This window comes from Heterodontus francisci, chromosome 13, assembly GCF_036365525.1.
Source record: "Heterodontus francisci isolate sHetFra1 chromosome 13, sHetFra1.hap1, whole genome shotgun sequence".
In the NCBI taxonomy this organism is placed as follows: domain Eukaryota; kingdom Metazoa; phylum Chordata; class Chondrichthyes; order Heterodontiformes; family Heterodontidae; genus Heterodontus; species Heterodontus francisci.
The window spans coordinates 113,791,043-113,807,341 of record NC_090383.1 but is presented as its reverse complement, the minus strand read 5'-3'; the positions used below and the strand labels follow the sequence as shown (position 1 = coordinate 113,807,341).

Sequence of the window (16,299 nt, the reverse complement as noted above, 5' to 3'; positions counted from 1 at the left end):
TAAAGCACTGTTGCTTACCTGTCAACACTTTATGCTAGACCCATTGACTAGGGCACTGTTACCCTTGTCCAGTGGGTAACCATTACAGATCATCCACACCAAGCTTAGTTCTCTACAGACTGATAAATAAGAAGTGTTAGTTCTGTAGGTAGCAGCCTTGCTTCTAAAGCAAAAGTACCTAGGCCAATGATTGCAGTACTGATGGAGGGCTGCAATACCTGTGGAGCTGTTGTTTAGACAAGGTGTTGAAGGAGGCCTTGTCTCCCTGTCAGCTGAATATAAAAAATGCAGTGGGAATATTTAAAGAGCTGGAAGGTGTCCTTTCCAACATTCCTTCCTCAACCAAAAGCAGATTAACTGTTTGGTCATTCGTTTGCTGTTTATAGAAGTTCACTGTGCAAACATTGGCTGCCACGTCTGCCTAACTCAGGGAGTCCTGAGGATGTGAAAGGTTTTATATCCCTAAGTTCCTTCTATAAGTTTTGCAATCTAAATCACTGCCATGAACCAGGATATTATCTCAACTAATTTACTGACTTTCAACTATTTAGTTGCATTACACAAGAGCAGTGAAGACATTAAAATCTCATTCAGCTATTGACTTGCTGGCAGTCTACTTTCCTTCATCCAATAAATCCAGATCTAAAATCCAGATCTAAACAATGGTGCAGAGAAACCTTCTCAGCAGCTTGAACTCTGCTCCCAAAAAGCATCAAAATAACGAAAGGTAAATCATTTCCTTCTTTAGCCAGAAACATTTCTGTCAAAATATATCAATGTCCAGCTTCTGGATTTGTCACCCTCCCATCCAATTTACAAATCTTATTTTTTTCTCCATTGCCAACTGTTCAACCATGAAATGCCTCATAGAATTAACCAATACCACTTTCTCAAGGATACATGTTCCTAGTTAACCAAGCCAGAAGATTAAGGGGGGATTGAATTGAGGTGTTTAAGATGACTGAAGGAGTTGATAGGATAGGTAGAGAGAAACTGTGCCCTCTGTGTGGCACAGTGGCGCAGTGGATAGCATCGCAGCCTCACAGCTCCAGCGACCCGGGTTCGGTTCTGGGTACTGCCTGTGCGGAGTTTGCAAGTTCTCCCTGTGACTGTGTGGGTTTCCGCCGGGTGCTCCGGTTTCCTCCCACAGCCAAAGACTTGCAGGTTGATTTGTAAATTGCTCCTAGTGTAGGTGGGTAGGTGGTGGGGATGTGGTAGGGAATATGGAATTAATGTAGGATTAGTATAAATGGGTGGTTGTTGGTCGGCACAGACTTGGTGGGCCGAAGGGCCTGTATCAGTGCTGTATCTCTCTCTATGGTCTGGTGGGGAGTCCAGAATGATGGGGCATAACATTAAAATTAGAGCCAGGCCATTCAGGGGTGATATCAGGAAGCACTTCTTCACACAAAGGGTCGTGGAAATCTGGAACTCTTTCCCCCTAGGGGAAGCTAGGGGGTCAATTGATAATTTCAAAACTTGAGATTGATAAAGTTTTGTGAGGTAAGGGTATTAAGGGATATGGAACCGGGTAAATGGAGTTAAGAGGCAGATGAACAATGATCTAATTGAATGGTGGAGCAGGTTCAAGGTTAATGGTCTCTTCCTGTTCTTATGTTCCAAACAATCCACGACCTCACTGCAAGATTCCCATAGGTCTACGTCTTTGACGGAACCTCTCAGTTCCACCCTAACTTTGACGGAATAAGAGAGTCACTCTGAAATCTCATTAATAGGAAGAGGGATTCACAGGAGAGTCTGAAATGTTGGACTGCTCCTTTCCATTATATCAGAGGAATTTTATGTGTATCTTGTGGTGAAGTTGACAGGAAATGATCTGATTACACCCCTAAAAATGTGAGTTCCTGATTGCCTCAGGCAACAGAAGATACTTCACTTTGACCCATCAGAATGTTGGTTTGACTAGATTGTTCACAACTGAGAAGCATGCAGGCAGACTCAGCCTGAGCTCAATCTGAAACCATTAAATGGTTTCCCAAGAACAAACCCTCCCCATAGATTCTCATACTCACAACTTTCCAGGGAACAGCAGTGCAATCCGAGTTAAATTAATGCAGCTCGCCAACAGATCCACGATAAGAGAAATTCTTCCAATGCTCTCAGAAGAGCCAATTATTTATGTGGAGATTGATATCTTTAATATATTACTCCATCCCTGAGGATTGTCCTTTTCAAAGTATCAATGAGAATTGCCTCTGAAGCTGGAAGGCCCAAACAGTGCTAACGTGAGTAAAAGGCTTCACAATATGACTTGAAACATAACAATGAGACCGAATTCCACATTGTCATGTTGAAACACTTTGTGGAGCAAAAATAAAGCTCTACTTGACACATCCTTGGAATAACTAGGGAGACTTGATTTAGGAAAATTACTTGGAAAATGAGTTGCAAATTTATTTCCCTGAGCCAAATTGGAGCAATTTTTTATTTACTTAACTTCAAGCAAGAGAGAGAAAACCATCTGGATTCAATCTGAGGTAGAAAACATTGGAATCACTTTTTCCTCTTTAATGATTATCTTTGTCACCTTGCTGTTCCTATAGCGGTTTGTAGCTGAAAAATTCAACAAAACTGGTTTTCTCAATATCGTGAAGAAGCATTTACAGCATCATGGGTTGTCCAGAAGTCCAAATGAAAACTTGGGAAATGTCCTCTATAAAGTGATAGGTGAACTTCCATGATGTAAAAACAATCTTGGTACATAAATCCTTGCCCTCTAGTTGTGGGACACCCGAACAGTAGTCTATCCTGGATTCTATCCTTTGGTGAGGTCCTGCGAATGATTTGAGAACCACTATTGACAGACTGACAATATTATTTACTTTACTTTCAGGACTTTTTTCTGTGCACATAGGGACCCAACCTTCCTAGAGTCCCTTATATACAACAACTTTGAAATGGAGAATCAGCCAGTATTGTCTGCTTTGATTTTCATGAGATTAATTTTAACAGGTTCTTTTGTGACAGTAGAAACGAAAATGATGCAAGTATTACTGAGGATGACTGTGAAATAGTTGTTTCCACAGACAGGAGGTTCGATAACCAATGGATAACCAACAGATTTAAGATAATTGGCAAAAGAACTAGGGAAGAGGGGAGGAGAATTTATTTTTACGCAATGAGTCGTAATGATCTGGAATGCACTGCCTGAAAGGGGAGTGGAAGTAGATTCAATAGTAACTTTCAAAAGGAAATTGGATAAATACTTGAAATGGAAAAATTGCAGGACTATGGGGAAAGACCAGGGGAATGGGACTAATTGGATAGTTCTTTCAAAGATCCTGAACAGGGTCAACAAGTGGGAATGAAAATATTTTCTGTTAATATATACACTAGTCAGGGTTCATTTTCAGTGCTGTCTTAGTTGCCTCTATAAAGTACCACCAGTACACATGTGCTATCCATTTATCTTGTTCCCATTGTGAGCTGTTCATCAGCATGAATCTTCAACATGGTATTTTCTTGTAAGACAACCACGAGTTAAGTTTGTTGCATTGATTCTCCTGAGTCCTTGGTAAACCATCCGTTACCTCCCTTCCGGACACCAGCTTCATCTTGATGTCAAGTGGCCCGCTTGAAATTTATTATCAACAGCAGCCGATTGAATAGGACCAAACAAAGCATTTATGTGTCATTTCTTAGCCTGTCACTCCATGAGAATTGCTGCCTCCCAAAATCTTGAAAAATAATATGGCAAGGAAGGTTAATCCTGAATCAAAATGCAGGAGAACAATAACATCTTAAGAAGCATATGAAAGTTGGACTTCAGTAAGTAGCTGATTGCAGAACCATTGACATATTTCTCTAGAAACCTGCAGCACACATTAAGTAATCCTTTAGGACCATAACTGTCATCATATTTCCTTCTACTTTATGCAATGAACAGCCATGGTTACGCATTTAGCTTTGCAATTAAACATAACCCATCTCCTCTGTTAAAATGCTGCCCTGGAAATAATTGTTGGGACCAGATCGATTGCAGGCAGAGAATTTGCAGGTAATTAACTCTTACCGTGTACAACATGCCACTTTATGAGCGAATTACTTTTCATGCAATACCACACTTTGCTTAAACTCGCACTGACATATATATTTATATATATACATATATACACATATTCTCAGGCCTTGGGCTCTACAGCTGAGATCTGGCTGATCTACATTCAGCTTATTCTATATCCATTACTTACCAGAGGCAGAACCAGACAAAGACAGTGCTGAAAAATGTTGCAATCATTGTAGCATTTCTGTATATGTATAATTCCTTACCGAGTTCTCCTGCGGTTTGCGGAGTGGGGTCTCCTTGCTTCACCATTTAACTAGATTTTGACGCCCCACCTCCCACTCTCAAGCTGAGTCGTGCCAGAGATAAGAGTAAACATTACTTATTGGGAGTGGATTTCTTCAAATACTCATTCACTGTTGGTCCAACCCTTCTCAGCTTAAAAACTCATGCAGAAGACCATCCCTATCCCTAGCTTTGTAATCCGCTCCCCTTGTCTCAACCACTCTGAATAGTGGACATGTATAGGACCCTTATGGTTCTCCTTAGCTTAGTCCTTGTCAAGGCTCACACCTCTTGTCTTAGTTCATATGATCTTTTGATATCATTATTGATTGACTTAATAGTACTTCCCATTTGTTATTGCTGTAAATGCATCTCAGATATCTTCACAGAGCAGTGAGGAATATATACATTTTGTTGGAGGGAAGAACTGGCAGTAGGAATGCAATTAGGGTGTAGAGCTTTCGGAAAAATGAACAGAAACATTTTTAGAAGTTCTTTGAAAGCATTTAAGGGACAGCTAGACAAGTACATGAGGAAGAAAGGATTATAAAGTTATGCTGATAAAGTAGGGTGGGCGGAGGTTCGTGTGGAGCATAATTCTGTTGGGCCGAATGGTCAGTTTCTGTGCTGCAAATTCAATTTAATTCTATGAAAAGAGAATCATAGAGTTACTACAGCACAGAAGGAGGCCATTTGGCCCAGTGAATCCATGCTGGCTCTCTGAGAGCAATCTAGTCAGTCTCACTCCCTGCTCAACCCCCATAGCCCTGCAAGTTTATTTCCTTCAAGTGCCCATCCAATTTCCAAATCATTCATCGTCTCCACTTCCACCATCCTCATAGGCAGCGAGTTCCAGGTCATTACGACTCATTGTGTAAAAAAGTTTTTCCTCACATCCCCCTGTATCTGTTGCCCAAAACCTATGTTCTCCTAGTCCTTGTGCCATCAACTAATGGGAACAGCTTTCCTTGGTCCACTTTGTCTAAATCTGTCATAATCTTGTACACCTCTATCAAATCTCCCCTCAATCCCCTTTGCTCCAAGGAGAACAGCTTCTCTAATCTAACCTCGCAGCTAAATTCTCTTATCCCTGAAGCCATTCTGGTAAAATTCCACTGCACCCTTTCAAGGACCCTCATATCCTTCCTGATGTGCTGTGATCAGAACTGGATGCAGTACTCTAGTTGCAGCCAAACCTGAACTTTATAAAAGAGAGAGGGGTGGTAAGGCCCTTGGGGATTTTGGGATGGGGTTCTTGACTGCATGGGCATGGTGATGTAAATAGTAGCTGTCAACATCGGATTGAAGATTGAAGAGGATGGGCAAAAATATTGGAAGGGTGTTAAGTAAGTAAGAGAGGTACCCAAGTAACAATGGGGCAAATGTGTGAAAGTATTTGAAAGTAAGGACGAGGATTTTGAAAGTGTTTCAATGGGGGAATGGAGCTGATGGAGTTTGGTTCAAACTGAGGTGATGGAAGTTTGGGGCTTTGAAGGATGAAAGCAAGGAGGCCAGGTAGGAAAATATTCGAGAGGTTGAAACAAAATACTGCGGATGCTGGAAATCTAAAATAAAAGCAGAAAATGCTGGAAATACTCAGCGGGTCTGGCAGCATCTGAGGAGAGAGAAACAGAGTTAATGTTTCACGTCTGTGACCTTTAATCAAAACGGTCTCTGTTTCTCTCTTCACAGATACTGCCATACATGCAGAGTATATCCAGCATTTTCTGTTTTTGTTTTATATTAGAGAAGCTGAATGTTGAAGTGATAAAAGCATAAATTAGTGCTTTAGTACTGGTGTGGGATGGGGAGAGGTGGGAGGGTGAGTTAGGCAAATGTTTTAAAGGTAGAACAAGGTGATTAAACACATGTCCATAGTCAATTCACCTCACGATTAAGGACCTCCCCAAAGTTCCACATGACATAGCCTGAGGTAACAGCCAATGGGATTAAGAGAGTCAGGTAGGAGCTGACTGGAGTCAAAAAGGAATGGCTTCAGTTTTGCGCACATTGGCTGGGATCTTCCAGACATAAAATTCACAGGTGTTGGCATCATTTCCTGGTCCTGACCCCACCTGAGCCAGCAGTCCACCCGCTTACACGATCTTACAGGAGATGGCCAATTAACAGGCAGCATCTGTGTTCACCATTCAATTAGGGATGGTGGGTGGCACATAGACGCAGGAGGGCAAATTGGAGGGTCGGATGGGAGGGCTGGACGGCAGCTCCACTGGGACAGATGAGCACTGTTCAGGCGGAAGGCGAGAGAGAGGGCGCCTTGAAAGGGTCCAAATGCCGTATGAAAAATGAAGGCCCCGAGCTCTCAGGGGCATCAGTCTGGAGGGGGAAACCTCTCCACCTGAATGCATTCAGCTGTGGAACTACAACATACAGCCCTTCTGATCCTTTATTCCAGCTTGTTCAACAGGCTATGATGGCACTGCAACCTCCTGCCCTAGAGCCGCCTCTGAAGAGTTGCTGGACTCCTGACACAAACTTGCCTCTGTCTCCAAAAATCGCTGTTCATTGAGGCCTGAAATATCTTATTTGCCTGTCCACCTCAGTTGAGCGGGTTTCCGATGCCACTGACAGCCCGCCCCTGGGAAACTTGCCTAGAGGTGAGACCACTTCGGGGAGCTGTCCTGACTGGGCTTTCCCCTCTTTTCCCAGCACCTCCGCCTCCAAAGCCACCTCCACGAGGCCAGGAAAATTCTAGAAATTGAGTTAGAGGAAAATTTGATTCATCCAAAACTGGATGACATAAGGTGGTTGAAGAGTCAAGGACTAATGAGGAGACTGGCAGTACAACTTTGATCAGTGCTCAGGTGAATGTGGGAACCAAATTGTTGGGTGTTACGACCGCTCAACTGAGACGGACAGGCAAATAAGAGAAAGGTGTCTAGGGGTTTCTTTCAGCCTTAACCTGATCTTATTGTAACAGGATTTAATTTTTGAACACAATGTGTTTTAAGCTCCCCCTTGGTGAATCCTTGTTCACTGTTTTCCAATTATAAGGCAAAGAAAGCACAACCAGGTTTTCTTAGATTTAAAGAAGAAAAGTGAAATTTATTAAAACTTAAACTTAAACTCTAATTTGGTTTACGCCTATGGATACATGCCGCGCCCCACGCTAGCATGCATACACGATACACACATGCAAATAGAGACAGAAAAGAGCAGAAGAAAAATAAAATGGAGAGGTTTGAGGCAATATCAGAAAAGTTTCTTGTTACTGTGCTTTGAGCTCACTGTAGTCCTTTTGGAGATAATTCTTGCTTTTCATTGGAGCCCAGTATTCTTCTTAAACCTTGTTCACTGTAGGAGACTTTTCTCTCTTGGGGTTCCTGTGTCTTCAATGGATTCCAAAGCTGGTAAGAATGAGTTGAGAGCAGATAGGAGAGAGGTCTTTTCAGTCCAGGAGCCAACAGCTTTCTGAGTTTTAAAACTCTGTGGCAAGTTAAAATTCAAAAAAACTCCAACAGCCAGTTAGTCATGTGACTAAACTAATCTGACCATGTCTTCTGTGTATTGGGGTTCCTTTGTTCCAACACTGTCTGCTAGTGTGCAAAAAGGTCTTTCTGGCGAGGGGCCTGGCAATTCCTTGTGATAGGTCCTCTTTTCTTCCTAGCAACAATTTTAAGTTTTAATGTTCATGTGGCGAAATTAATGTCTCTCATTCTTGGCAGTTGGGGGCCTGCATGACAATATAACACCCTGCTATAGCTCTCTGAGACATCTCGATGAACTTTCACATACATTAATGCTTTGAAATGCTGCCACTGCTGTTTCACAACACTAGCTATTTTGCACACAGGTAGATCCCACAAACACTGATGAATGGTTAACTTGATGCTGGCCAAGAAAGCTCCCTTCTTGGAATAGCGCCACAGGGACTTTGCACCCACCTCAACGAACTGCCAGGGCCTCAGCTTAACTTTTCAACCAAGGCACTTCCTCCACTACCCCATTTCCTCAGCATCGTACTGATGTGCCAGCTTATATCAGACATTGAGAAGGGGCTTTGAAAACCACAACCCGATCCTCAAGGGGATGCAAGTGCTACCGACTGAGCCAAATTGTCAGTGCATTGAAGTCTTCAAAAGGTTAATCAATGTATTTATTATATTTATAGCTCATTTGTTCTGGCTGAGAAGTTTTATATTTAACCATGACTTGGTGAAAACTGAGTCTATTCAATCCTGTAATGACAGAGTAAATGAGTATAGAATTTATATAATCATATTCTCCAATTCATGTCGGATGCAGAGACAGTTGAGCTAAGATAAAGGGGATGGTGTGCTTAGCAATGATAAAATTATATTATTATTTTTATTGTTATCTTAAAGAAACTTACTTCCAACCCCATGTTGGCCCCTTGTCTTGTTCGGCTTGTTTTTACATATCTGGTTTACTCCATTGCTATCGGTTACAATGCTCTTTCCTGTGTCTATTTAGGACCTAGTTGGACATCTACTGAGGAGCAAAGCACAATGATAGATTGAATTTAAAAATAAAATTCCTTTCCTGACTGTGGGATAGATTCATAAAAAAGATCATTCTAAGGAGAAGGACACAAATAGAGAAATTATGTGGATTGTCCTCCTCTAGCTTGAAGTTTAGCTTTAACTCTACTAAGACCACTCTTTATTTAATAGCAATTTATTCACCATCCATTTCCTCCCTTCCATTCCCAAAGGCAGTGACTTAGTCTGGAGTACAGTTCCAGAGGAAACCCCACCCCCAAGTACCTTGTCCCAGTAATCCCACTTCATGTGTGAGCTACCTGACTTTGTTGGGAGGCTCTTCCTGGTGACCATTTAAAGCAAACCCATTGCTCTCTTTACCCAATGCCCACACAGGTTTATTTTCCACAAGGTGTCACTAAGTGTTGAGTTGGAGCAGATACCCTGGCTGTTTCCTTCTTATTTTTCAGTCTTTTGACCAGAGCAATGAACAAGGTCAACTATCTCCCTGGGTTGTGAATGGCTGCCGAGCTTTATCATCTGCTGAAGGGCACCTGCAGCCAACCTCTCCACAGGGACAGCGCCAACAGTTAATATCACTTCCTCTCTCAAATGTCGTGGTTCCACTTCCTTCCAGGCGTTCTCATGGATCAGAAAAAAAGAAAGACAGATAGAAAGGAAAATCTTGTATTTATTGTTTTGCACCTTTCACAACCTCAGCTGTCTCAAAGCCTTTTTTGAAGGGTAGTCACTGTTGTAATGTAGGAAATGTGGCAGCCAATTTGCGCACAACAACATCCCACAAACAGCCATGCGATAATGGCCAGATAATCTGTTTTTGTGATGTTTGTTGAGGGATAAAAATATCGGCTAGGATACTGTGGAGAGCTACCCTGCTCTTTTTCTAAATAGTGCGACTTAATCTTTTACATCCACCTGAGAGGGTAGACGGAACCTTGATTTAATGTCTCATCCAAAAAAGCAGCACCTCCGACAGTGCAGCACTCCCTCAGTACTGCATTGGAATGTCTATCTGGATTACATGCTCAAGTTTCTGAAATGGGACTTGAAACCACAATTCAGCAGCAAGAGTGCTACCCACTGAGCCGAGGTAGGCACATTCAGCCAATTTCCTACCCACACATGAGCAGACACAGATCAGCCCTTTCATCCCTTCTCTCACTGAATAGCAATGGCCTGACAGAGCTGCCGGTTCTTCCAGGATAGGAGGCCACTGATGCGAGACTGTCCTGCAACCCATCGCAAATCTTGTAACTAGCTATGCATTTTCACGTATCTTTGGATGAAAACCAAAATTTTTTATTGGAATAAATGGAAATTAGATGTTTCACAAGACCCAAAGGTAATTTCATCTAAGTGGTGCAATGAAATAAGTTTCCTTGAACAGTCAGAAGGCTTCACTTGTAAAACTTAATTTTCCATTCACCCCTACTACTAAAACAATGGCCATCAAAAACCAGCACTACAGCATTCCCTCAAGTCAAACCTAACCTCAACTTCTTGAAGGTAGGTGATCATTTTATTGGGAATTAAATGTTTTCAATGCTAGGAACATAAGGAAGCCCTTATAAGAATATAGACCTTCAAGCATGCTCCTTTCACAGTTTCTGTCAAGGGTAGACCACGCATTTAATCATTAATTTCCAGAAATTCCTCCTTACTGGCTTCCTTCATGGTCACTCCAGTTGCTACAATGGGGGAGAGACTTGCAAGTCTTGCCTGTTGCTTTCCTGTATCATCCAAATTGGCATCCGTGGAAGCTAATCTTTTGTTATATTCATTCTTGGGATGTGTGCGTCGCTGACAAACACGGCATTTGCTGCCCATCCCTGATTGCCCTGAGAAGCTGTTAGTGGGCCTTCTTCTTCAACCACCTTGAAGGTCTTGTTTTTTTGTGGCACTTTGATACAACTGAGTGACTTGCTAAGGCACATCACTAGACAATTCTGATAGCATAGTGGTTAGGCTACTGGACTGGTAATCCAGAGGTGTGGACTAATGATCTGGAGACGAATTCCTAATCCCACCTTGGCAGTTGGGGAATTTAATTTCACTTAAATAAATCTGGACTACAAAGCTAGTCGCAGTAATGGTGACCATGAAGCCTCCACACAGTCGTAAATACTGTTCACTCATGTTCTTTAGGGAAGGAAATCTGCTGTCTTTGCCTAGTCTGGCCGACATCTGACTCCAGACTCACAATAATGTGGTTGACTCTTAACTGCCCTCTGAAATGACCTATCAAGTCACTCAATTGTATTTCCAGAAGTTGGTTCTCTGCCACCTTCTCAAGGGCAATTAGGAATGGGCAATAAATTCTGGCCTTGTCAGTGATGCCCACATCCTATGAGTGAAATATAAAAAGTCACCTATGTTGCTGTAGGACTGGAGTCACATATAAAATCCAGACTGAGTAAGCAAGCATGTTTCCTTCATAAAAAAACATTCATGAAACTGTTGGGTTTTTAATGACAATCCAACAGTTTTGCAGTGACATTTTTTTTTAAACTGTCCAGATTTTTAGAGTTGAATTCAAACTGCATAGTGGGATTTGAACTCTGTTGTTGGTTTTATTAGCAGCCCTGCCCCCCCACCAAATCACCAGTCCATAGCTTAACCACAGTGCTACCATACCCAGCCTCTACTGTGCTTTCCTTCCTCTCTGAATGGTCATTCCCTGTACTATATGTCCGGCCTATGGATTTCTGATACCTGACTCGTGTATCTTCATCTTTAGAAATACGGTTTCGAAAGTTTTCATGTGTCTTTTGCCTGATATGGCCTCTCACTTGGTGAATCTTATCCGCTAGCAGAGACAGATGTGTGAAATCTCAATTTTTCCGTGAAATGAGTAAGTACAATTTTTTCATGGAACTGGACACATCTTTTCAGACAGTTCCAGTAATTTTGTCGTTATAAGCATAAATACAGGGTGATAAGTGTAAATGACTGCCAATCAATCTCTCTAGAACTGTTACAAGTGGGGAGTGTCATTGTTCAGGTTTTGAATTTTTCAGGGTGATTTTAAAAATGTGAAATTTTACATTTTTTTTCTTACTTGCCCTTTCTGTCTTTTTTCCTCTCTCTTAAATCAATCCTTCTTTCCCTCTCTTATTTCTCTTCTGTACCTGGTTTGACTTTGAACCCACCTCCTTTATTTCACCCTCCTCCGTCCATCCTGTGTTAATTTCCCAATCCGTAAATGTCATTGCTTAAGGAGATATCCTGTTGGTTGACCTATGGACAACAGTAAAGTTATTGCTGTCATATCTTGTCTCTGTGGAATCTATTGAAAACCAGAATGCACATTATATTGGGTGGTTGATTATCTAACTCGTCCCGATGTTGTTGGCACAAACAGAGCCTTGAATGCTAGCAGTCTCCAAGTCTGCATTTGTGTGTTTTCATTAGCGCTGTGGATCATTGCCCACTTCAAAGCTTGTCTCAATTGCTTGGATCTCTGGAATACTGGATTCAAGAACAGGATTCATAATGTGCGTCTTCAAAGCTTAGTTAGCCACTGTCAAGTAAAAATGAAAAATGAATACAAAAAATGACCATAAGTCCATCTTCAAATACCACAAATTTACAAAGCAAACGTAGTCACAAGCCAGTCTCATACAATCTCTTTCCTGTTATACATCCAACAGAATAGAGGGTATGACTCATGACAGGTAGCTGGAAAGTTGAGTCCAGCATTAGTAATGCAGTGCTTAGCAATACGTCTCCAGTTCTAATGTTTCTGGTCATGCTAAGTCTCTTCACTCATTACAGAGGTGATTGTGTGACATCTCTTGTTCCCAGAATATTGGAAAACCCTCCCAAAGCATCAACCACCTGTTTAACTTGCTGTTGCTCCAGTCTCAAAGGAATAAGAAATTGTTCTTTTTTCAATGTATTCATTCTTGGGATGCGAGCTTCGCTAGCTAGGACAGCATTTATTGTCCATCCTTAAACACCCTTGAGAAGGTGGTGGTGAACTGCCTTCTTGAACCACTGCAGTCCATTTGATGTGGACCCACAGTGCTGTTAGGGAGGGAGTTCCAGGATTTTGACCCAGCAACAATGAAGGAACAGCGATATAGTTCCAAGTCAGGATGGTGTGTGACTTGGAGGGGAACTTGCAGGTGGTAGTGTCCTCCTGATCAATTCATTAGCTGCCATATATGGAGATAGAAGACTGGTATGTGCAGCAATATAATTTGAAACATGACAGTGGTATAGCTGGTTAGTACTTTTAGCCCCTCAAGCCCATTCCGCCATTCAACGAGATCATGGCCAATCCATCACTGTCTTACTTGGAATGTGGTTCATGGTGTTATGACCAGGCGAGAAAGGGGTCTAGGGTTCCCTCTCAGCCTTCACCTGGTCTTACCGTAAGAGGGTTTAATTTTAAATACACTGTTTTTTTTAGCTCCCCTTTAGTGAATCCTTGTTCACTAACTCCCAATTATAAGGCAAATAAACTAGTCAAACAGATTTTCTTAGGTTTAAAGAAAAAAGGTTGAACTTTATTCAACTTAAACTCTAATTTGGTTAAGGCCTACGGATACGAGACGCGCCCACGCTAGCATGCATACGTGATACACACATGCAAATAGAGACAGAAAAGAGCAGAAGAAATAAAGTGGAAAAGTTTGAGGCAATATCTGAAGAGGGCTTTGGTTACTGTTCTTTGAGCTGGCTGTAAAATCCTTGATTGTAGGGAGGTCTGGCTTTTCATTGGGGCCCAGTATTCTTCTTAAACCTTGTTTGATGTAGGAGACTTTTCTCTCTTGAAGTTCATGTGTTCTCAGTGGGTCCAGAGGCTTGTGAGAAAGATATGGGAGCAGACAGGAGAGATCTTCTCACTCCAGGAGCAAACAATCTTTCTGAGTTCAAGAATTCTGTGGCTAGTTCAAAAAACCCTGGACCAGCCAGTTAGTCATGTGACCAGCTGGTTTAACCAGTTCTGGCTTTTGTGTATTGTATCACTTTAGCAGTCTCTGGAATGCTCTTCCTTACACCTTCAATATCTGGTGATCAAAATCCATTGTGGGTTGAATGTGTCAGGGAATGGTCCTTTTGTCTCCACAAGCACTGTTTGTTAGTATGCAAATGTTATTCAGCTAAGTGTCTGGCAGCCCTTGTAACAGGCCTTCTCTTCTTCCCAGCAAGTTTAAAATCAATGTTCATATGACAACATTCTTGGCAGGTGGGGGTCTGCATGACAATGGACGTTCTGAAGGTTTGGTTTATTTTGTCCATATGGTCAAATCATACACTGGCACTCAATGGTTAGTCTCACACACTAGTGGAAAAAAATAAGAAAAAAGAAATACTTGCATTGATATGATGTCTTTCATAGTCTTAGGACATTCCAAATTGCTTTACAGCCAGTGAAGTTCTCTTGAATTATAGACACTTGCAATGCAGCAATGTGGTATTGCCTATCAACATCTGACTGGGTGTGCATGTAGGAGGAGAGGCTAAGGTTTGGTGGTGAAGCACCCACTTGGTAAATTAATGCACCAAATGCAATGGCTGGACTTTCTTGTCATTTAGGCAAGATATCAGACTATCACTACCACCTGCCTTCAGGACAGCATGCCGTAATGAATCTTAGAATCATACAGCGCAGAATGAGGCCATTTGGCCCACCATGTCTGTGCCTGCTCTTTGAAAGAGCTATCCAATTTGTCCCACACTCCTGCTCTCTTCCCATGGTCCTGCAAACTCATCTCATCTTCCCGTTCCAATGTTCCCATGTTCCTGTGGGAGCACTGAGACGCGGGATCAATATTTTAATTTTTGAGATTGAGAAGCCAAATGTTGCAAATCCACTATCAGTCCAGTTGAGATCAAAATAGAAAATCGGCAAGTCGCAAACGCACAGTAAAAGGCACAATTTAACATCTTCATCCAGAAATTTTGGCAGGAAAAGACTAGAATTTTCAAGTGCTCTTATGGGACCACTGCTCCTGGAAACTGAACCCTCCATTAAAGGCCTGCTTTTCACAGGACTGCTTTTAGACCTATCATTACATGGAATAACCTGATGTATCCTATATTTTATGAATATCAGTTGCTTCACACATGATTTTGCATTTCCGTTACAAATGCTAATAATGCATCAATATGCACTGGACATGTATGTGTGGATATATATATTTTGGGAAATTATTTTAAGCCCCCCTCCCCACCAGCATACACAAATGTACCAGAAGGTGCAAGGTTGAACCGTACATAGAAACATAGAAAATAGAAGCAGGAGTAGGCCATTCAGCCTACAGTCTAGGAAGGTCATGAGTTTACTACCTAGTCTGAGCTGAGCTCAACTGGGCTGATGGTGAAAGTGCAACTAGGCTTTTGGATGGACAAGTGAAGTATTGATCAGGTTTTCCAACTTGTTGCCATTGCTTATAACCTCCGAATGGGTGTGCATATAGGAGGAGAGGTTGAGGTTGGGTGGTGAGGCACCCACTTGGTAAATTAATGCACCAAAATGCAATGGCTGGACTACCTTGTCACTTAGGCAAGATATCAGGGTATCAACTACCACCAGTCCAAGAATGGCTTGCTGCCTTCAGAACGGCATGCCGTACGAATCTTAGCATCATACACCACAGAATGAGGTCATTTGGCCCATCATGTCAGTGCCTGCCCTTTGAAAGAGCTATCCAATTTGTACCAGTCTCCTCCTTTTTCCTCATAGCCCTGTAATTTTTTCTTTTCGAGAATTTATCCAATTTCCTTTTGAAACGTTCCTACTGAAGCTGCTTCCACCACCCTTTCAGGCAGTACATTCCTGATCACAACAACTTGATGAAAATGAGTTGAAAAAAATATATTTCCCTGTTAGGGCTGCCCTGTTATATTGCGCAGATGGCGGTGGAGGTTAAGCAAAGAGGTTGGCGCATACTTAAAGCCCTACGAGAGAACCAGATAAACGCGGCATGACAAATTATTCGACAATAAGAATGATTTATGAAAACTAGCTGTGGAGACTTTCACATTTACTGCTCTCAAATTTGTTTTAGAAATATTTGGTAGTACAGAGAGGAGCCAAATCGGCAGATGGAAACATTTTGTAACTGCATTCCTATATTATTGCAGAGTAGGTAAGATTGGAGAGTAAGTGTACAATAAATTAAGCAAGTGTGAGCAGCCACTGGAGAGGTCAGGGGAGAAAAGTCATCGTTAATATTTGCCTGTAAAGAAAGGAAAATAAGGGTCTTGGTAACTTGGATTTTGGTAACATGAATCTTGGTAACAGACGATTTCAAACAGTCATGACAATCAGCTTAAAGTCATAGCCTTGCCAACTAGTGACTGACAAAACGAGGTCAAATTTCTCCAACTGGTCCAAGGGACCAGTGGCTGAGCAGAGATGGCACTTGGGTTTAGGAGGGAATTCTTCTTCTTTGGCCTTCTTGTCTCGAGAGACAATGGGTAAGCGCCTGGAGGTGGTCAGTGATTTGTGAAGCAGTGCCTGGAGTGGCTATAAAGGCCAATTCTAGAGTGACG

At 42.0% G+C, this 16,299-nt stretch overlaps 1 long non-coding RNA gene across 1 annotated transcript in view; it reads left to right on the top strand.

Annotated features, from left to right (window-relative positions):
* The first annotated feature begins 8,288 nt into the window (after positions 1-8,288).
* LOC137376605 (uncharacterized) overlaps positions 8,289-16,299 on the top strand; it is a 37,600-nt gene continuing 29,589 nt past the window's right edge. Inside the window, exons 1-2 of the long non-coding RNA XR_010976287.1 lie at positions 8,289-8,412; positions 11,531-11,644. This is a non-coding gene — a long non-coding RNA (uncharacterized lncRNA). The remainder of the gene's footprint in view (positions 8,413-11,530; positions 11,645-16,299) is intronic.